This window comes from Lissotriton helveticus, chromosome 5_1, assembly GCF_964261635.1.
Source record: "Lissotriton helveticus chromosome 5_1, aLisHel1.1, whole genome shotgun sequence".
Lineage (NCBI taxonomy): Eukaryota > Metazoa > Chordata > Amphibia > Caudata > Salamandridae > Lissotriton > Lissotriton helveticus.
In genome coordinates, this window is record NC_136065.1 from 1,155,604,872 (window position 1) to 1,155,629,184 (window position 24,313).

The following is a 24,313-nucleotide window of genomic DNA, read 5'->3' on the forward strand; positions in this document are numbered from 1 at the left end:
CCAAAAGAAGCAGAAGGGCCCCACGCAGCACTCGTCGAGTGTAGAGGGGTGAACTTTGGTGCAAGAGTGGCTCAGGGATGGGGCTTTTCAACCCCCGGTGTACAGCTTTGAGGGTCACTCGTGGGCTGCACGGTCAGCGTCTCGTGGTCTTTCCAAGATGGCGTGCCCCACGCTTCCGGTCGCCTCCACGGACGGGTCTCAGCTCTGCAGGGACTGTGGATCGGGCTGTTAGAAGGCAGGCAAGCTTGATCTCGTTGATCTCTGTCGCTCGAGTTCCGGCTGGAACTGCAACAAAGCAGACGTCGAGGTGCTGGATGGTGCCTGTTTGCACAGGGTGGTCACTCCTTGACCACAAGGGAGATTCTTCAGTCTTCTACGTTGAGTGGGATGTCGAAGGGTCCAGAGTTCCGTTTATTATGTTTCATCAGGATAATCTGAAGTGCATTGGCACTGCTCCCACTCTTATTCGAATCTGGGGGGCTGGATTACCTGCTAGGTCCCCTCCTATGGGTGGGACCCAGGAAGGGGGGGATACACCCCTTTCCTTTGATCCAGGCCGCGCTGGGTCTGGGGCTGGTGTGCCCCAGAACCGGTTTGACCGGATTATGCAAGGGGCAGCCTTGTGCTCCCCATGCAGTGTCTGGTTTCTTTCAAACCTCCCTGCTACAATCCACTATCTCCTGTCTGGGGGGGTGTGACACCTCCCTGCGACTGGAAACCCTTTGTCCAGGCCCCTTGGGCTGAGTTTCGGTCAGCTTCAGGGGGTCAGACTTGTGTCTGTGGCAGAAGCATCCATTTTGTGGATCTGAGGCACTTTTAGAAATTAACCGCATTTCAGTAAAGTAACATGTCTTCTCCCTCTAGAGGGGTGGAATGCTATCCCCGTCGCCAGAACTGGCGAGGGGATAGTATTCCAAATCGTATGACACCTTACACGACATGTTTTGATAAAGCCAAACCAAAGTTGCTATATAACCGCGAGGATTATAATGCACTTAATAGTATATGGTATGGCATTATCCTGAAACAGCTTAGGGATTGGTTCCCGACGGCTGCAGATAGGCTCAGCTCATGCTAGAGCTCCATCTCACATTAAACCACGCACTCTGCCTCCAAGATTGATGAGACCTTCCATAGGAGTGGCTCACAGGTTTATATGTGTCCAGATATAGGTTTAGATATAGATATACTATACCTAAGCAAGGGGTGATTACACCACCTTACCCCAGCTGGGTGATCAGCCAGTTGTGTCAATTTAAGAACCAGCCAGGGGCGGCAAAAGATATGCTGCAGCCCCTGGTAGGCCTTGGTGGCACCTATGCCCTGAGCACCTATTGTGCATGGTACTGGGGCTGACAAGGAGTCCATTTCCAATTGTGGTATGTACCTATAGCACATGTATCATTAATTTAGAGAGAGAACAGCAGGCTGGGGGTCTGATTAGCAGGCCCACAGCCTCAGTAGTCGAAAACCAGTGAAGCAAAAAGCAAAAATTTGGGGTGACCATAGGATAGAAGACCCTACTCTCCAACAGCATTTAAATGCATTTTTCCAAGTTTTAGCTATTTACCACGAGGTTTGACTTCGTGGTAAATAGCGGTCCTAAATTGCGATTTCGCAATTTAAAAATGGTTCATGAATTGCATTTAAGGAATCTCAAATTCTTTATTAGCGAATTTTGCATTTGGGATGATGAATCCCAAATGCAAAAATTGTACTCGCAAAGGGCCAGCGGCCACATGCTTCATTGTAGGATTTTGCATTTCCTAAATTGCGAAAATTAAGGAATCGCAATTTAGGAATTGCAAAATCCTATGCATCAACAAATCAAATTTTTTTTTAGGATTTCTTAATTTTCGGAATTTGCGATTCCTTAATTGCGAATCGCAATTAAGGAATGGCATTACATTGATTCCTATGGGCCTAGAGGCCTATAGGAATCAATGCCGTTTTGCATTGTTTTTTTTGCAATTCGCAATTTGTTGATGCATTGCAAGGGTGCTGAGGGGGGTCCAAAGGACCCCCCCCCCTGCACCCTTGAAATGTTTTTAAGTGCAAGTTTCAGACACACATGTCCAAAGGACATGTGTGTGTGTAACATGACACTTTCAAAAATGCATTTTTGAGCATTTTTGAAAGATTTTGCAAATTAACACGAGGGTCAACCTCGTGTTAATTTGCACCTTCTATTTCCAAATTCGCAATTAAAAAAAAAATCATGCATTGCATTTAAGGAATCGCACAAATGCGATTCCTTAAATGCAATCACATTTTGGGGAAATGCAAAAAATTGCGGTTCCTTAAAAATTGTTTCATGCATACCAAAAAGTGAATTTGGAATCGCAAACGGCCGATTTTTCCGATTCACACCGTTTGCGACTCCAAATTCACTTGATGCATGTGGCCGCAGATTCCCAGAATCTGGCCCTTTGCGAGCGCAGTTAAGCTTGATGAATCTAGCTGATAGTGATCTAAGGTGCTGCGGATTAAAGCTGGAAATACCATATCAACAAGCACATAATTTAAATTCACATTAAACCGTCTCCTTCTGCAAGTCGGAGTGCATCGTCAAGGACCTTGGATTCAAACCATGCGATCCAAATTGTGCAAGAGCCCAATTTATTTAATAGATGACTAATACATATTTTTCAGTAATATCTTAATGGGCCACTGCTCGTGGTACAGCATGTATTTCTGTAGAAAACGAGAGACTGCCTTACAGACAAAAGATGAAGGGAGTCACAGAACACAAAGATTCTGTTCACAGAAGTAGAAGGACAAGAAGCAATTATCGTAATCCACCAGGAGAAATGTATGTAGATATTAATTCATAGAATAGTTGGCCTTTTGCTCTGTATGTTTTTCTGACTGTGTAGTGTAATACATTCACTCGCTGAAAAGGTCAATATCATGTACTTAAAGAAAGGTTCACGCAGGCTAAGCATGAGTTGTAGATGTTTCAGTATTGTGTATGGCCCCCTACATCGTGATTTCTCTCTGTCCTTGCTCTAATGAACAACCCCCCATCCCTTCCCCCTTCCCACCCCGGTGTGGGGTACGCATGCATTTTTGCCTATGTCACTGTTTTTGTTTTTGTGATGAACGACAAATACAGATCATGGCATGTGTAATTTGAATGTTCTAACCTCGATGAATTAACTCGCAATAAATAGGAAATGCTCCCACAGTGAAGGTAAAGATCAGGAACCGAGACATTGATCAGAAAATACACATTGTGGGGCAGATTTACAAGCCCCTTGCGCTACTTTTGTGTTATTGTTAACATGGGAAAAGTGACGCAAAAGTGGCGCAAGGGGCTTGTAAATAAGCCCCTGTGTTCTATGTGATGAGATGAACTATTTTAGATAGGGTCACAAACCCAGGCAACTATCAGTTTGAGCTGGACTGATCCTGACACTTGAGCTTTCTAAAGTGACAGTCGCCAACTTACTTCCGATGTGGGCGAGGGTCATCGGCCGTGTTTAATTTGAGCTGGTGGTTTCCGGTGCTCGGCACGGTACTAAATAGTAGTGTAGAGCAATTTTGACCATCCGTTACATGTCAAAATGACATCACAATTTCAGAAATGATACATGATATAAACGTGCATTTAGCACATGTTTCTCGTGTGGGCTAGCGTTATTAAAGTAAGTGTTGCACTTGACATTATTTCTAAAGTGCATATACTGTATGATTAGTGAATTTACTCATAATGTGTGTCTTAACCATACCAGTTGATGTATTCTGTGAAGTCTTGCTGAATAAACCATCCTTACTTAGTAGACATGTACTCACAATAGAAACAAATTGCTTTTTCTTGATCTCCTGTGGTACTGAATCCAGTTGTGATTTTGTTTCAGAGTGGTTCTCTGTCACTGATTTGTGCCAAGCCTTCTTTTCTATCCCATTGCATGAGGATAGCCGGCTCCTTTTCGCTTTCCATTTCGACAGCTGTGTTTTGGCATGGTTCAGAGTCCCACAAGAGTATACGGGGAGCCCATCAATCTTCAGCGGGATACTCAAAAAGAACCTGGAGTCCCTGGTGATGCCCTATTACTCAGTCCTAGTCCAGTACATTGACAATCTACTGGTGGCGGCCTACTGGTGATGTCAAATATGCAGGAGGCTTGCAGAAGAGACACAATTGCTCTGTTAAACCACTTAGCTACGAATGTACATAGAGTGTCCTTCTACCAAATTCCATTACTGTAACAAAGAACTGTTGTACCTAGGACATCACACTGAAAAAGGAGTGAGGAAGGTGTCACAAGAGAGAATCTGGGCGAGTCTGAAAATGTATCCCATAGCAGCCCAGAAAGAAGTTAGAATGTTCTTGGGTGGTGGGCTACTAGAAACAGTGGATTCCCAACTTTTCCCTAAAGGCCAAACCTTTACAGAGGCTGACAAACAAAGACTTGTCAGATCCGGTACCATGGGATGAAAGCTGCATACCTGCCATTTCAGAGCTGAGAAAATGTCTCTGCCATGCCCCGGCACTGGGAATGCCTGATTGTAATAAATGTTTTGCTTTGTTTTGCAGTGAGAAGGAGAGCTTTGCTCTCTCAGTGCAAACCCAGATGCACAGGATTGCTCGCAGACTTGTCACATACTTTTCTGCCACTCTTGATCCTGGACCTGATGTTTATCCTGGCTGTCTTAAAGCTGTTGCTTCCACAGGTGTCAGCATAGAACAGTGCAAGAGCATTGTAATGAGTCATCCTTTAAAAGTTTTTGTCCCTTTTTCTGTGGAGGTTTTGTTAATTTGAACCAGAACTCAGAATTTGACCAATAGTCGCCTCACCTAGTATGAGCAAATCATACTTAACGCTGAAAATGTCACATTGAGGAGATGTACGGTACTAAATACTGCTACCCTTTTGCCAATACCTGGATATGAATCTGTTGAAGGTGAAGTTGAGCATGACTGTCTTGATGTTACTGAACTATGAACCAAGTCGAGACTTGACACATTAGAGGTGACACTACTTGAATCAGATTATGTGATGTTTGATGATGGCTCCTGCTTACGACACCATGATGGAAACCCAAGAGCTACGTACCTAGTTTGTACTGTCTAGCTGCGAAGCCCCTGGCTTCAAGAAGAATTTTCAGCTCAAGTGGCAGAATTGATTACCTTTACTAGAGCATGCTGTTTTTCATATCACCTGAAAGTGAACATTTTCTTTTCCCTGCTAGTCAGTATGGCTTTGGTGTTGTTCAATAATTTGGACAGTTATGGTCACAACGTGGGTTTATGACCTCTTCAGGGTTGCCCATTAGGAATATCCATAAACTTTCGCAGGCTTTGCAGTTACCTTTGCAGATTGCAGTTGTGAAATGGGCCGCATATCGAAACGGCACTGATATTGTGACTGTGAGCAGTAGGTATGCTGATGAAACAGAGAGAAACTGGGCTCAGAATACTTTTGCCTCTAATGAGGAGCACAACAATGGAAAATCAGATGCCACAATTAAAATCTACTGTTAACTGCAGTTGATTCATGGAAGGAAGTTCAAAAGTTACAGGAAAAAATGTCAGAAGCAGAAAATCAAGGCAAGATTATAGTGGGTTGTGTCATAAGAGATGAAAATGACATTTGGGTTTCAGGAGATGGAAGACCTGTCTTACTAGATAACTTGCTACCTCCCATGGTGAGACATTATCATGGACCTGCATATGTAGGAAGAGATGCCACGGTGTGCTTGTTTAAGCAACCGTGGTTCAACCCAAGATTTAGACTGATGGCTGATTGTGTCACAGATATGTTGTGTGCCAACAGCAGAATGTAGGCAGAAGCACAGCTGTAACACTGAGTCACTTAGGGAGATCAGGAGGTCCCTTCAACAGGATACAACTGGACTTTATCAAGATGCCTGTGTGCAATGGGTTGTGATATGTCTTAGTGATTGTGTGCATCGTTTCACATTAGGTTGAAACTTACCCCATTAGGAGATAGTCTCACAGTGGCTAATTTGCTGTTAATGCGGTGCTTCAGTTTCCTGACTTCTCTGAAGTCAGACAAAGGAACTCATTTTAATAATGAGTGACTGAAGATGTTATGTGCATCATTACAATTTGAGCAGAGGCTACAATGCAGTTCTGACCAGAGGCTTCTTGAATTATGGAGCAGGGCAATGGCACTTCAAAATCCAGATTGGCTAAAGTTTGTGCTTTGACAGCCCTGAAATGGCCTGATGTTTTGCCTCTTGTGTTGATGAGTCTACGCAGTACTCCAGACAGGAGGAGAGAATTAACATCCCACTAGATCATCGTGGAAGGAACATGCGACTGCCAGCTGTGGCTGTGAACATTACAGATGACATGATTCTTGATTACTGCAAAGGACTGGGTGATGTGGTGCTTTCTGTGTCTCAGCAGGTTGGAGAGCCTACAGACTCGCCTTAACAAGATCAGTGCCATGATCTCAGTCCTGGGAATTGATTTATGGTGAAGAAGCATGGTCAAAGTCGGGCTCTTCTATAAATCCCTGCCCGGCACGAGCCTTAGCTGGGGTAGCTGAGGAGGTTTGTTCGGAGGTAGTGGCAATTGTTAATCTTTCTCTTCGGACCGCCTTGGTTCCTGTGTGCTGGAAACAGGCCAAACTGTTACCCCTTCTTAAGAAACCTTCTCTAGACCCTTTGGTTCCAGCGAATTACTGGCCTATTTCTCTCTTACCATCTCTGGACAAAGTCTGCGAGAAGGTGGTGTTTCGGCAGCTTGAGGCCTTTGTTGAAGCATCGGGTGCCCTACACCCTGCCCAATCCGGGTTTAGAACAGCCTATAGCATGGAGACTGCACTGGTGGAGATGTCGGAGGCGATCAGGGAGTGCCTGGATGGGGGTGGCATTGCGGCCTTGATTTTACTAGACCTCTCTGCCACCTTCAATATGATGCCCCACCTGCTACTCCTTGCCCGGCTGTCATCTATAGGCATTGCCGGCCCGGCATGGGATTGGATTAAATCCTTCCTGGATGAACGCGCTGAGCTGGTCTGGATGTCCCCTTTCTCATCCACGGTCAGGAAACTCTCCACGGGGGTCCCTCAGGGTTCTACACTGAGCCCTCTGCTCTTTAATATATATCTGACCCCTTTGATTTTGCTGGCGTAAGAGTTGGGAGCAGAAAGTATAGCGTATGTGGATGACACCCAGCTGCTATTCACCTGGAAGGGGGAAGGGCTCTGACTTGGACACTAATATCGCCCAGACGTCAGCCGTGGCCGGTAGTGGGAGTACCGGCCGGGCGGTGATGTGGGGAGGGGGAGCGGCAGGGTGGGGGGCAGTAATGTATGGATTACGGACTTTAAAAGGTAAGTAAACATAAAAATAAATAAAAGGAATTTCGTTGCACACACTGCGTCGCATTTGGTGATGCAGTGTGTGCAACGAAATTCGTTTTATTTATTTTTATGTTTACTTACCTTTTAAAGTCCGTAATCCATACATTACTACCCCCACCCTCCCCCTCCCCCTCCCCATGTCACCGCCCGGCCGTTACTCCCACTACCGGCCGCGGCTGCCAGACGTGTCTTGCGTCCGTATTTTGCTGGCTTGCACAGGCCCACTTGAAGTGCAATGAGGACAAGTCAGAGGGTCTCTTGTATGGCCAGTTCCCCCCGGCCTTCAGAGAATCTCTGTGGCCTCCAAATTTCCCTTGTCCTAATTCTGAGGGAGGCCCGACAAAGAACTTAGTGGTGTGGTTTAGTGAAGACCTCCGGTTCTCAGATCATGTTAAAAAACTCACGGAGTCTGCTTTGGCATCCTTAAGGCCTTTAGAAGGTTTTTTCCCTTGCTCCAAAGAGAGGCCAAAGAGACGGTAGCCCGTGCTCTTATCCTTTCCCGCCTCGATTATGTCAATGCTTTGTTCATTGGCATTCCTGGGTATTTGCTGAAAAAACTTCAAATTATACATAATGCCGTAGCCAGACTTTTGTTCAACATCTCCAGGAGATCCAGTGTTCGGCAGCATTTGTGGGATCTGCACTGGCTGCCTGTGGCTCAGCGGGTGCAATTCAAAACCCTTACCCTATAGCATAGGGCCCTCCATGGCCAAGGACCTGTGTATCTTTGGAGGTGCTTTGCTCTGTATGTGCCCAATTGATCCCTGCGTTCTGCGTCTCTACGTCGGATGGTCATTATGCGGTTTCGCAGATCACGCCTGGGGTGGCAGTCTCTTTCTGTCAAAACAGCAGCTGCCTGAATGCTCTCCCCACGGATCTACAGCATACTCATGACTTTCAACTTTTTAAAAAACGGTAGAAAATGCACTTGTTTAGTCAGCGCATTTAAATGGTTCTCGCTCGCTCCACCTCAGCTCACTTACGCACCAAGACACTCTAGAGTATTTGTGCGTGACATAATCTCTTTATAACATAACAAAGTTGTCCTTGGAGCCTTGGTGGCATGGCCCCAAGTGATTCTGGTCACCACAACAGCTGTGCGGAGGTCTCCCCAACTGGATACATGCTGCTCATACTTGCAGTGTCCCTTGTCCCCTTGATGATATAACATCGCCTGTTCCTGATGTGCTGGTGGTTACAGTGAGACAGAGGGAGCAGGTTAGTCAAGGTGCTGGAGATGTGCAAAAAGCTTGGAGCCTGAGGGGGGGTCTGAGAGAGTCAACAGTTGAACTTGGTACAGAGGGGTCCCATCCAGTAGTTTTGACTGCACTAAATTCAGACCCTGGTGAAGGGCCTAATGCAGTAGTTATGCAAGTTGCACCTGGAGACCAGTGGCCAAGAAGACTGGAGAGAGGGAGAAGTGCATATACCACACACTGTCCCACAATATACTGAAGGATCTAGCCTAAGTAACAGTGATGAAGAAGAGCCAACAGTAAGGAGATCAAAGAGAGCTAGAGTACCTTGTCAGAGGTATTCTTCACTGGAATGGACATACCAAGCTGTCAGTGACTAGGAGAGAGAATTGTGCACATTTTGCTATAACAATTTGCATCCAATTGAGCCTCCTTGAATCAAACTTTGTGGCTGAACTGAGTTTTGAAATTGAATTGCCACTAAACAGATTCAGTTTATCATGAAAGTGATCATTAGTGAGTTTGAACTGAGCATTTATTAGAGAAAGACTTAATAGATTTGCTCAAACTACAAAGATGAGTATCAAAGTCCGTGTTTGCTGAAGGAGCATAAGGCTGTCCCTTAGAAGAACACGGAGTAGGGCTAAAGAAGTCTCACCATGATCATTCTACATATTTTACTGGAAAAGACATTTGATCTTTGCTTTGCTGTTTGCGTATGAGGAAATTAACTGAAACCACTGCACAGCAATCTTCAAATTAAAAGGTCTATCATCAAAGAACTCATGGAGCCTAACTCAAACACTAGTAGGCGTAGACACTTATATGTAGTAGTATTTGTCATTGTGACATTGGTAATAATTGCTTTACTTGTAATTTTGAGTTTACCCCATTCTTCAGTTAGAGAAGCTTAGGTCTAGACATACCCCTCAAACACCACTTCCTAATCACAACAGTGTACCTGCAATAGATGAGAAAGACTTACATGTAGATGCTTCTAGAGGAAATTGTTTAGTAAATGTTTATTCAAAATTGTTTCATGAATATGTTGACACTATGGATACTAGGGATTGCTGCAAGCAATTACATGTGTCATTTGGTGATGAATAACATATCATCATCTCCCCATGACATTTGGAGCATTATTGCTGAGCTTATTCGATGGAAAGGGTAACCTTAAATATTATTACTTGAATTATGATTTGGGTTTTTCAGACGTTCCTGTGCTGAAACACTTGAATCAATAGCCTGATGTTAAAAACATTGAGATAGTGGGACATTTATTTAGACCCACTATGGCCTTGGAAACAGTTTATACACATAGACATAACTTCACTTGTTTATTAGCATGTGTAGAAAAGAAATTAATAGATTCAGTAGAAGACATATGAAGAGAGATATCAGCTAAAGCAACTGATCATTCAAAAGTGTCACAATGGGCTGAAGACAAAAGAAAGCATAGGCTAGTGGGAAATTTGGCAGCATTAGCTTTAGATTGGCAACCCAAAATGAAAGTATGCATATTCATTAGAAAATCCACAACTTTTGTAGGGAATAGTGAATGTGATCATACTTTTGAAGTGCAGGTAAATTTGGTATTCTACTTAGATGAAGTAGATCCTCTTTTCCCTAGAGTTTATTACATTTGGAGGGAAAAGGCATTTTACAGGTTACCTAAGAGATGGAATGGAACATGTTACATGGTGATAGTTTTTCCAAAGATTTATCATTTGGGGCAACTCTGTTAAAGATTGCAGGAATCGCTATTAGCATGAGCTGAAAGCCATTTTGTACTTGGCAGCCAACTTAGTTAGCCATGTGCTTGCCATGTGCTTTCTCCCTCTTCCAGAGCATTGCACATGCTCAGAAAGGCCTAGCTGATAGAATGCACCTGCTCCTAGTATAGAACTGTCATGCTATTCTTGCTGATATAAGGAGAAATATATCTCCTCCCACTTTGTTGAGCAAGCAAATTTTGTATAGCCATATTAGTCAGTAAGCATGCTTGCATGTGCTAGGACCTCCCCTCGATTTTATGCTGACTAATGTAACCTATGCATATATAAGGCCCCTGTTCTCTGTACTCCTTAGACTGGCTCCTACAGTGGCCTGTCTATGATGCAGTCTCCCTCATGTGAGGTTATTAAAAATGTTATTGTTATATTAAAGCTTCCATGCCAATTTCTTCTTTGTTGGTTAAAAGGACCAGGTGTATCAGTGAACCCCTTAGGAGGATTATATGTCTTCAACTTGTGATCCAAGAGCGGAACACCATGTGAGAACAAAAAGTAATGCCAGTGCAAGTGAAATTGTAGGAGACGTTTTTGGTGCTCTGGTACCATCTATAGGAGTGATACTCAACTTACATAAGATTAGAAAGCCTTCTACTGTAGTTGATAAGTTATCCAGTAGCGCAACTGGAGGATTTTTAGTTCTAGATGCTGAAATGGTTGCCAAAAGATCAATAGTTTTGTAGAATCAATTTGCACTAGACGTCCTTCTCGCAAAAGAGGGCGGAGTCGGCCAGGTGTTGAAAGATCAACAATGTTGCACTTACATTTGAAACAAAAGTAAGGATTTGAAGAAATAGATAAAGAACATTACTGAATTAAAGAAAGATTTTAAAGGGTTAACAGCAAGTGGTGCTTCGGAAGCAATAGGGAATAGACTTTCTGCTATAGGCATGTGGTTTGGAAACCTAGGCAGTGGAATTCTTGGATGCATTTTGAAACCCTTAGTCACAATTGCTCTTAGTGTAATATTCTTGTTTGTAATTTGTAAAGGATACAAACGTTTACAGGTCCAAGAGGGAGTACAGAGAAAAAGAGCAGATGATAGAAGAAAGACGGAGCAAATACTATGATGACATGGAATTTCTGGAGGATTCCAGGAGAAAGATGATGAAAACAACCAGATTGTGATATGTCAACCTGGTAAGACATTGATGTGATGACTTTATTCACCATGAGAGTGAGAATCAGTGCAGCGCAATTTTGCCCTTCCTTTACATGTCATAACCACGTCACAATTTCATAATTAATACATGACATAAATGTGCACTTAGCACGTTTCTCGTGTGGTCTACGGTTATTAAAATAAGTAAGGGATTTAACATTATTTCTGAAGTGCATTTAATATAGGATTAGTGAATGTACTCATATTGTGTGCCTTAACCATACCAATTGATATATTCTCTAAAGTCTTGATGAATAAACCATCCTTACTTAGTAGACATATACTCACTATAGAAACACATTTTATTTGCAATATGTGTGCCTTAAATGCATTGATTGACATTTACCATTTAGATGTTTGAGTAGAAACAAAACCATCCTCACGTTATAAAATCTTATTTAAAATAGAATCAACTTAGGTTTATGTAATGTGTGTACTAATGTTTCATATATATTGCATTAAATGTAGTTCTTAGACATTCTGGCACATATACATACATGATTTTACTGTATGCCTAATTTAATATGAATCTAATGAACTGACCATTCATATTAATTTGTGTTTAAATGTGCACATGCATATTAGAAGTGCATCATTGAGTTAATACTTCAAGTTGTCTTTAGTAGGCCTGTTTAAATGGTTGCATAAAAAATAGTTTTCCATATTCTGCTAACATGACAAGTCTTGCAGGTATTCCCACGTATTGTTAGTTGAAGAATAGATACATTACAGTATTAGTGATAGACAGAGGGAGTCTGAGAAGAAGACCTTGACAAAATAACGTGGAGAGCCAGAGCATTAACTGAAAGGCCTATTCAGCAATGTTGCAACCTGGCTTGTGTGTGAGAAGACAATGTTGTTCCAATGTCCAGTGGTGGATGCATTGTGAGTGTTGCAGTCTACAACGTGGGAATGGAGAATGACAATGGAACCCTGAAGATGCGTACAGAGGGGTGTTGCTCTCAGGATCCTGATGGAAATAACTGTTTTTCACACCGTCTGGGTTTAGACTACTTTCCTTTACACTTCGCCAGGTTCAGACCTCCATGCTTCCCTTTGACTCTTACTGAGTGTGGCTCAGGCTAACATTTTTTTCCTGACCCAAGAAGACTCTTGACCGAGCTTCTGAAATCTGGAACCTACCTACTTATTATTTCTTTGCCTTGATCTAATTTGCTTCATGAGAATCCCCTGATTTTTTTTATTCTTTTAGATTTTAAGTGTCATCCTCTTAGCTTAGATCCTGATTTAGAAGATTTAGATTTACTGATGAATAGGCAAGAAAACCTGAGACTCTTCTCTGATCATCAGATTTTATTGTTAATCTTTTATATTGCTGTGACTGAACTTCTTGTTTGTCCAATATTGGTCTACATCAACATCTTCCAGAGGTTGGGCTTTCCCATTGCTGTCATGTACCTTTATAGTATGGTGCTAAGAGTCGTATAGCTTAATTTGATTGCTATTGTGTAATAAACCTTTTTAATCATAGCTACTGATTCCTGGCCCTTATTGTGCAGTCAAATGGGTTGCAATGTTAATTGAAATTGATTGATGTAATTGACTCCCATCACCTCTCAGGTGGAAAATAAAAGGCCCATCGTAGGACCGATGGCAAAAGGGTAGTATCAAATCATCAACACTGACTTTTAAGACAGTGAGCCACATGGTGACGCTGTTTGTCTAATTTTAGATGAGCACACCAACAGTTATTCACTATATATTAAATGTGACTAATACCTGTCTCCCAAGACATTCTCATAGCTTTTGGGTTGCGAAATAGTCTGATTTGTCACATTTGTAGGAAGGAGTGTGAAGGATTGTAGTTGTGTTGTAACTGTAATTGGCAGTGCTCCCAGGGGCAGTGGGTGCTGCAAGGTGCAGTGGCCTCCTGATGAGGGCTCTGGCACTTATTATTTTACAATTTAAGCACTGGGATCAGAAATTGAACATACATAGTAAAACTGTTGGTGGGAAAATATCATACAGCAAATCTTGCTGCACTGCTCTATGTCAAACCAAAAGGGCAGGAATGCTTTGTATCTAATAGATATGCAGCATTCCTGTCCTTTTTCCCTACGCCGGCCCACAATGGGCTGCCGTGCGCCAATGCAGGCACCTTTGCACCATAGTGCAAGGGTGCCTGCGATGCAGACATGATTATGCCTTGTGGTGCTGCCCCACGTCAAAACCTCATGATGCCTTAAAATCTTATGATACTGCCTTTTTTCTTGCCTTACCACTTCTTAAAAAAGAAATACTCATTCCTGCGCAGAGGTATCATTGTGGAGACCGGAATATAAAAAGGCCATAAGCGCAGGGACATCTTCAATTAGGATGGAGGTGTGGGAAAGGTCAGAGATAGAGTGTACTAGAAAAGACTGTGGGGCTTTTTGGGGAGTAGCTAACACTCACTTTTTTGAGGGATAGTAATGTTCAGACATCTGGGGCAATAATGTTTCCAAAATATATCTGCTAACTTGTCAGCCCCGCACCTGGATTTTAACTTTCATCTTATGGTTCCTTCTCAATCACTTTTGTTTTTATGGAAGCGATAAAGGCCATTCAGAAGGTACTCTGGGGCATATTAGCAAGGGCAATATCGCCGCTTTAGCAGGACTTTTTCCCGCTAAAGAGGCGATATTTTTATTGCAATATTAGCAAGCTGTCGCTAACAGCAGTTAGCGACAGCTTTTAGGAGATAACTACAGGTTTGGGGCCCGCTTTGCATGTCAGCAATATTTATCGCTTATGACATGCAAAGTGGGCATACCCAAACTGCTATCGCCTATTAGCAAGGCAGGCGAAGCGCTCCAAAAAATCGGGCTAAGAGCGATTATCACTATAATCTAATGCCTGCTAAAAAGTTGACTTACCTGTATAGTAAATGGGGGGTGGATTATCAGATTAAGCCCCCATTGGTGTTAATGCGAAAATATCGCTGGATTTCCAGCGATATTCTCGCATTTTGCCGCTATCGCTGGATATTTTAGCACAATGGAGAAAAACGTTGCTAATAGCATGTTTTCTCCGCTAAAATATCCAGAGATAGGCAGCGATAACAAAAGTCCCTACGCGAATTTAGCGATAAATATCGCTATTTCTTGCTAATAGGCCCCTCAGTCCAGAAGAGGTACCTCTGGATGTATAAAAGCACAATCCAGATCTATGAGCTCCAGTCCTTAGGAATACTTTAAACTGCTGTGAAATCTAAACTTCCCTCTTCTTGGTCGCAGTCATGGATTGTCCCGGTTGTTAAACAGGATATCGAAGGGGATTAAAGTTGCTATGGACCAATGTCTTTGACAGACTCTTTAGTTAAAATTGCAGGTCGTATTCTTTTGAATAGACTGACTACATGAAGAAATGCTAATAATGTTATTTCTGATTTCCAGTGTCTCATCATTAATAAGTGCACAGTTGGCAAATCATGGACTTTTTTATTCGGCATTTATGGATCTTAGTCCAACATGTGACTGTGTTACGCTCAAGATGTTTGTCTGTCTGGATGTCAATAGTGGTTGCCGTTGACATTGTCAGTTTTCTTTGTGAACTACATATTAATCTTACAGATGAAGTTAGATTTGGACAGGGGGAATGTGCAGACTTCATCTAAGTAGTGGGGTTTTATTAGGCTATGCACTTGCCCCATTTCTTATTATTTTAAATTTTAAACAATTGAAGGCTACTTTGGTTTGTACAAACGCAGACATGTCTTTATCTGGCTCTGGTCCTAGCATGCCTTAAAGTATGCAGATTTCGATGTCTTGCTTGCTAGGATGGGTAATGGTTTAAACAAAATTATTAGATTATATTGTTACTCTTAGGGACAGCTATGAGCTCAGCAATTACTATGCTAAAATCTACATCATGAGGGTTGGTCTAAATTTCCCAAAAATTGGATAATTCGAAATTAGGGACAAGCTTAAAATAAGGTCAATTACTTCTCTTATTTAAGCTTCCGATTTGACTGCCTAAACAAATGGCGCCATTTGAAGACTGTTAAAATGCAATTATTCTCTAACTTTACGGGTCCGGTCTATGATGTTGCCTTGCGGTTGGCTAACAAACACCTTCCTGACATGTTAAGTATATATCAGGCTAATTCTGTGCCCATTATCTCCCATGCTGCAGCTATTTAGAGACACCTACATGTCCCTAAACAGCAAAAAGAGGAAACAAGGGGCATATTACCAAGCAATAGCGATAATTATCGCTATTGCTTGGTTAGAGACAAAAATTTACCGCTGAGCTGCGGCGATTTTTATTGCAGATAAACCTTGGTATTACCAAGGTTTATCGCAAATGCGATAAAAAACGGCCGCAATGCATGAATATCGCTGAAAAGTCAGCGATATTCATGCATTACCGAGCTAATGCTCTTAGCCATGTTATCCACCTCCCATTGGATAACATGGCTAAGAACTGCTCAGGGCAGGTGTTAGCTTTTGGAGATATTCGTGCTTAGCGCGAATATCTCCAAAAGTTGGTAATAGGAGATAGCGATGTTAGCGACTGTTTCCAGTCGCTAACATCTTGGCACGCCCACTTTGCATGTCATTAGTGATAAATATCACTGACATGCAAAGTGGCGCCCAAGATGGTCGCTATCTCCTACTAGCTGTCACTAACTGGTGTTAGCGACAGCTATGTAATAGGGAGATAATTTTATCTCTGCTTTCTTGGCTATTAAAGCCAAAAAAGCGGGGATAAACCCCCTTGATAATATGCCCCCTAGTTTTTTTTAGATACCTCCTCGGTCTGCTACCAATCACCCTTTCATTTATTTGTCATAAAGGATTGGGCCAGGGCTAGATGTAGGATACTATAAAATTGCAACAACTGATGTTATGGCTTTCTATGTGGATTAAATCTGAGAATGAGCATCCAATTAATAAAGACTGCCTGACTTTGGTCATAGCCATGAAGATCCCCTGGTTAAAAATTTGTGAAAAATAAATGTTCCAGCCTGAGTCGGGGGATTTGTTTTTTAATCCGCATTTAATATTACAAAATTTGCCTTTTAAATTTTAGAGGCAAAATTGGAGAAATAATTGACAAAATGTACAGCTAGATCATATGCCCTGTTTAAACCCATTTCTACTACTGAATCTTATCTTTTTATACTTGATAATGCCTGACATAGATTTATATTGACTTGATTCAGACAGAATGTAGTCTATTTTCCTTTGAGTTTTCACAAAGGCTGGGCGCTTGTAGGGCCATGGCTAGGGAGGGGCGGGGTGGGGGTCAGCCCCAGTCGGCACTATTTTTGGGGCAGCGGTCGCGTTGGCACTGGTGGCCCTTTGCGGCGGCCTTTATAATTTATTTGGGGACACTGACACTAGTGCACCGCCACCTGCTGCTTGCAACTGCTGCCTGCAGGCACAGCGTGCAGCGCACGCACGCCACCACCACCTAGCATAGGGCTGTGACGTTGCACGAGCTTCTGCAAGTTTGACTGCACGCCGGGAGATGGCGTCCCGTGGTGGCAGACCGACGGAGCTGCAGGCAGAGAGAAGTTAATTCTATTACAGGACTGGAGGCTCCAGATTATGCTTCTCATTCTTTACTGCAAACATCACAGCAGCCAATGAAAAGATGTATTTTTCATTAAATAACAGTAAACAACTACATTTCCCATCATGACTTGTACATAGGCACGCCCCCGTAGTCCATAAGAACCGATTACGTGCGGCCATCTTCCTCTTTCTTTGCTGCTCACAGCGAGATAAGTGCACTTGTTCCCTCTATCTGCTGTTTGGCATATAGGTTTTGTTCACTGCTTATTATTGATTTATGCATGTTTATAGCGTACTTATAAGGGTATACATCCACTTTACCTATCGTTGAGGGATTGTGCTTAGCGGGCGAGCGCGGGCCTTAGGGCATGTCGCTTTGGGATCGCTGTAATTGCTTCATTGTTGACTTCTTACTTTGCTCAGGACTTGCATTCCTTGTGGCTCAGATTCGCGCTGTACCGCGTGTAGTGATAGTGGTCGCTGACCGGGGGCAGACCGAGGACGTTACGTTAATGAGCCTGTTTTCCCGGTGTCTCAGAGTTCCCCTCACTTCAGCGCGCTCCACGCGCATGCGCAAGGGCTCCCCTGATCGCCCGATGACACTACACTGACCGGGTGGCTCTCGGCGCACACGCGCTACCCATAGCACTGAATTGGGCTGCTTTTTGGGCGCTTTTTCAGGCGCGATTGGGCGGCGCGTGTAACGTGCGATTTCCAAGTAGTTGTACACGCAGTAAGGGACGGTCTTCGCTCTGCCCTGGATATCGCCTGTTCAAGGTAGTAAAATACAGGCCTGAATTGAGTGTGCACACGCTCAGAGGATCATTGTTTTGTCCAGGGTCTGACCCATCTGAGTACAGCTTTGCTGAGGGGGGTATTATAAGACTAAGACTTAGTGTGCAGATAGGCTGACCCCCCCATTACCCTCCTTGTGGCTTAATAGGGGCTTATCAGGACCCCCTTTGTTTATTGTGTTTCATTAATATCAGATTTTTCACGCCACCCCTGATCATGGCTGAGTGGGAGCAGTACCCAGAGGAGTACGCTGAGGAGGAGACGTATGAAGGGCAGTAGGAGGCTGTCTTGGAGGACAATTTAGTAAATGCTTTGGACGCTTCGGTCCAGTCCTCAGTGAACAGGGCTATGGAGACCACGGTCCCACAAATGGATTAACAAGCCCTAGCAGCAGCCCTATGCCCTATCAGGAAGCAACTGGAGGGCTTCGCTAAGAGACACGGCTATGACAAGCCGCAGAAGAAAAAAGCAGAGGCATCTACATCTGGACAAAGCTTGTCTGACACTGTGGCCACAAGCACAAGCATTCGCGGAGTTGCCAGCCAGCGAGGCAGCTGACCATTCATATTCAGAGGGCAAGGCTAATGCAAAGCGTAAGACCCATGCCGATACAGATACCGACACTAACACCACAAACACGGACACCAATACGGATACATCGGAGGACCCTCCTCCACCAAAGAAGGCGAAGACACCTCAGCCAACTGGGGCGACATCTGTCAATACCCCATTCACCTTCGACCCTTCTGATATCATGCACCCCAGATCCTCTGAATGGGTGCATCCCACCGCAGTCACAGCATATCTGCATGAGAACCTTAGGAAGAGCTTCCCTAGAGAGGTGCGCAATCGCCTAAAATCGGAGTGTCCACGGCCGGAACTCCCGGACAAAGTGGCGGAAACGCCTGAGATAGATGCTAGCCTCTTGACCTTCCTCCGCAAATTTTCTAAGGACCCTGAACGCAGGCTTGACCGAGCATGGAGAGGATGCCAGGACAAAATGCTGGATGTGGTGGGCCCCTTGGGCAAGATTCTGGAGATGGCCTTAGCGGCCAAGGAATCCTCTACCCCAGTAGATCCGGATATATTGGCAGGATGGACCCAGAGGGCCATATGCCTCATTGGCAACGCCAACTGCGCCATATCTTCCGAGAGACGGAAATCTCTCCTGATTAAGATGGATAGTAACCTGACCGAATTGGCAGATGCGGAACCGGGACCCCTAGAAGCGGGTCAACTAATTGGCGACAAGTTCGTAAAAGACGTCTCTAAATACGTCGGAACTTTCACGGCCTTAGAAAAGGCGCAGACAGGGATCAAGAGAGCCCTTAGCCAGGGTGTTTTTAACAGGGCCGGACGAGGCGGGGGTCGCTCGTCAGGCCGTGGAGGTCCCCAAGGCTCCCAGAGAGGCGATTATGGTCGTGGAGGAAGTGACTACGACTCCACCAGAGGCAGGACCTTCTACCCCTCCCACAGGAGGTTCAACAGGGGACGCTACCAGTCGAATAACAACAGAGCGAGCGTCAAGGTTCAGCAAAACACAGGTGAGCGTTTCAGAACTTTCTCTTCTTCCGTTGGGGGGTCGGATTCAACACTGCCTGTGACAGTGGCAGGACTTAACACAGGACGCCTGGGTGTTACAAACAGTGCAGGGTTTTCACTTACAGTTTTATTCTTGTCCTGTTCAATCAGGTATGCCTGCAGATCTCCATTTTACCCAACAAGATCGCAGTTTTATAGAGGCGGAGATTGTTGGTTTGCTGCAAAAGCGGGCAATAGCACGAGTCACCCAAGGGCCTCGCGGCTTCAGCAGCAACATCTTCATTGTACAAAAGAAGGGAGGTGGAAACAGACTGGTTCTGAACCTCAAGGATTTCAATCAATTTCTAACGTACAATCACTTCAAAATGGAAGGCATCCATCTGCTAACGGATTTGCTACAGGAAGGGGACTGGTTGGTCAAGTTAGACCTCAAAGACGCTTTTCTCTCAGTTCCCATCTTCCCTCCGCATCGCAGGTACCTACAGTTCAGGTGGAACGGCCAATGGTACGAATATTTGGCTCTGCCTTTCGGGCTCTCCTCAGCTCCTTGGTGCTTCACCAAAATAATGAAGCCGGTGGTGGCTCACCTTCGAGAGAGGGGGATACGTCTCATAATTTACCTGGACGACATCCTGATAATTGCAAAAAACACAGTTGATGGACAGAATGTAGAACAATGTCATACATTCACCCCAGTACAAGGATCTGGGCCTAAATCCATCGTTTATTTGCACTCCACACCACCCTGGGTTAGACACTGGCTATATGCAAATCAGCTCTGACCCTGTGCCTCATGGTAACAGTCCAGTCCGAACTACCAAGCCATGTCTTTCCCAGACCGGAATCAAGCATCCAAGGACCGGTTTCTGGCTATCAGCCTTCATCAGCCTGGATAGCTTGACTCCAGTGGTGTGGAGAGCCTGGGACTCACGTCTGAGCATACCCAGCCCACTCGGGGTGAAAATTGCAAAAAACACAGTTGATGGACAGAATGTAGAACAATGTCATACATTCACCCCAGTACAAGGATCTGGGCCTAAATCCATCATTTGTTTGCTTTCCACACCACCCTGGGTTAGACACTGGCTATATGCAAATCAGCTCTGACCCTGTGCCTCATGGGAACAGTCCAGTCCGAACTACCAAGCCATGTCTTTCCCAGACCGGAATCAAACATCCAAGGACCGGTTTCTGGCTATCAGCCTTCATCAGCCTGGATAGCTTGACTCCAGTGGTGTGGAGAGCCTGGGACTCACGTCTGAGCATACCCAGGCCACTCGGGGTGAAAATTGCAAAAAACACCGTTGATGGACAGAATGTAGAACAATGTCATACATTCACCCCAGTACAAGGATCTGGGCCTAAATTCATCGTTTGTTTGCACTCCACACCACCCTGGGTTAGACACTGGCTATATGCAAGTCAGCTCTGACCTTGTGCCTCATGGGAACAGTCCAGTCCGAACTACCAAGCCATGTCTTTCCCAGACCGGAATCAAGCATCCAAGGACCGGTTTCTGGCTATCAGCCTTCATCAGCCTGGATAGCTTGACTCCAGTGGTGTGGAGAGCCTGGGACTCACGTCTGAGCCTACCCAGCCCACTCGGGGTGAAAATTGCAAAAAACACAGTTGATGGACAGAATGTAGAACAATGTCATACATTCACCCCAGTACAAGGATCTGGGCCTAAATCCATCGTTTTTTGCACTCCACACCACCCTGGGTTAGACACTGGCTATATGCAAATCAGCTCTGACCCTGTTCCTCATGGGAACAGTCCAGTCCGAACTACCAAGCCATGTCTTTCCCAGACCGTAATCAAGCATCCAAGGACCGGTTTCTGGCTATCAGCCTTCATCAGCCTGGATAGCTTGACTCCAGTGGTGTGGAGAGCCTGGGACTCACTTCTGAGCATACCCAGCCCACTCAGGGGGAAAATTGCAAAAAACACAGTTGATGGACAGAATGTAGAACAATGTCATACCTTCACCCCAGTACAAGGAGCTGGGCCTAAATCCATAGTTTTTTTGCACTCCACACCACCCTGGGTTAGACACTGGTTAATGCAAATCAGCTCTGACCCTGTACCTGATGGGAACAGTCCAGTCCGAACTACCAAGCCATGTCTTTCCCAGACCGGAATCAAGCATCCAAGGACCGGTTTCTGGCTATCAGCCTTCCTCAGCCTGGATAGCTTGACTCCAGTGGTGTGGAGAGCCTGGGACTCACGTCTGAGCATACCCAGCCCACTCGGGGTGAAAATTGCAAAAAACACAGTTGTTGGACAGAATGTAGAACAATGTCATACATTCACCCCAGTACAAGGATCTGGGCCTAAATCCATCGTTTTTTTGCACTCCACACCACCCTGGGTTAGACACTGGCTATATGCAAATCAGCTCTGACCCTGTGCCTCATGGGAACAGTCCGGTCCGAACTACCAAGCCATGTCTTTCCCAGACCGGAATCAAGCATCCAAGGACCGGTTTCTGGCTATCAGCCTTCATCAGCCTGGATAGCTTGACTCCAGTGGTGTGGAGAGCCTGGGACTCACGTCTGAGCATACCCAGCACACTCGGGTGAAAATTGCAAAAAACACAGTTGATGGACAGAATGTAGAACAATGTCATACATTCACCCCAGTACAAGGATCTGGGCCTAAGTCAACAGGTTCTTCTGCAGCACCTCGCCCTTACGACGACGCTGCTTCAAACCTTAGGGTTTGTCATCAATTCAAAGAAATCTGTGATAGTTCCCACTCAAGTAATAGATTTCCTGAGTTTCACGATAGACTCGTTGTCGGCTCAGCTGTGCCTTCCAAAGGCGAAACTGAAAGATCTCAAGAAAGAAATCCGGAAGTTGTTGAGCAATCAGACAGTAACTCTTAGGGTGATTGCCAGAGTAGTAGGGATTTTGGCCTCATCTGATTTTGGCCTCATCCCAAGCGATATTCCCGGGCCCTCTTCACTAAAGGGCCCTACAAAGTCTAAAGATCAGACATCTTCAGAAGGGACTGTCCTATTCGGAGATCATCCCTCTATCAGAGGAAGTACGGACCGAGCTACAATGGTGGCTAGGCCATGTAGATGCCTGGAATGGCAGGGCGATTTTCGGTTCCCAACCAGAAGTCATAATCGAGTCCGACGTCAGCCGGTGGGGCTGGGGGGCGCGCTGCGGAGACATCTCCACAGGTGGCAGATGGTCTCCACAGGAGCTTGCTTTGCATATAAATTGCTTGGAACTTCTCGCAGGGTCGTTCGCAGTGCGGACGTTATCCCCGAGGCAGACCTCTTGTTGTATCCTCCTGCGCATGGACAATGTGTCAGCAGTGAGGTACATGAACAAGTTGGGCGGCACGAGGTTGTCGCTTCTTGTGCAGATAGTCAAGGATTTTTGGCATTATTGCCTGACGAATCAGATATCGATAGTGGCAGAATATCTTCCAGGCCAGTCCAATCAGGTGGCGGATTGGAATTCGAGGTATCAGAGACTACAGCGACTGGAAGCTGTTTCCGGAGGTATTTCAGTGGATACAGACCATTTGGGGTCCGTTCCAGACGGACCTCTTTGCCTCCAGACTAACATGCCAACTTCCGCAGTTCTTCAGTTGGAGGCCGGATCCATTAGCGAAAGCGACCAATGCCTTTCTCCAGGATTGGTCGAAGGCGACCCAATATGCCTTTCCCCCCTTCATGTTGATCCCCAGGGTGATGTCACAGGTGATCAGACAACGGGCGGAGATAGTCATGGTGACGCCGTGGTGGACGTCCCAGTCGTGGTTCCCCAAGTTATTACAGTGGAGTTGCGGTCTCCCCAGACTCCTTCCGGAGTCGGAGTTGCTATTGCTGGGCCCTCATCAGGAGCGGCACCCACTGATAGTGGAAGGCAGGCTCCAGCTGATGGCCTGGAGGCTTTCCGGGAGCAGTGGCAACTGACAGGTGTTTCGGACAAGACTTCAGAGTTTATCAGGCAAGCCTGGGCACCATCCACAAGAAAACGGTATTCCTCGGCCTGGAAAAACTGGGTGGATTGGTGCGTGGAACGACATTTGGATCTCGTGAGGGCAGAGTTACCCCACATGTTGAATTTTTTATCGGATAAAGCAGCGGAAGGATTGGCTTATAGATCGGTGAACAATTTCAGGTCCGCAATTTCAGCGGGGCATGCCCAGATGGACGGGAAACCGGTAGGCATGCACTCAGTGGTGTGCAAGTTGCTTAAAGGAATTCGGGTGGCTAATCCACCTAAACCTAAATATACAGGTTTGTGGGATGTTTCACTAGTTCTCGCCTTGTTTAACAAATGGCCTGTCAACACTCTCTTAAATAGGAAACAATTATCGGCCAAATTGGCCATGCTACTTTGCCTTTCTGCATGCAGACGTTCGTCGGACGTGCGAGCTCTCGACGTTGCAGGTAGAGTATTTACTCCGGAAGGAGTTTCATTTACCATTATACGACGCACAAAGACAATGTCACGTCATATTAGTTATAATGCACTTCATGATAATGAGAAATTATGTGTAGTACAATGTTTGAAGACATATGAGGAATGCACAAAGGACATCAGGCCTCAGGGCTATTCACAATTGTTGATTGCATTGCAAAGACCTTTTAAAGCTGTGGCGGCCGCCACCATTGTCAGATGGCTTCGTTATATTATGATAGAAGCTGGCATTGACATCACCATTTTCAGTGCTCATTCTGTAAGAGGAGCTATGGCGTCAAAATCATTTATGTTGGGTTCCAGCATTCAGGACATTATGCGTAGCGCAAATTGGTCCTCAGAGTCTACTTTTAAGACGTACTATTATAAGCCGGTGGGGGATATTACCTCTGTTGTTTTCAATGAGCATTAAACTAGCATAATCTGAAGCCTCCGGTCCTGTAATAGAATCAAAAATTAGCTAGCATTCGCGCCAAGAATTTTCAATTCTATTAAGGACACGGAGGCAAGGATTATC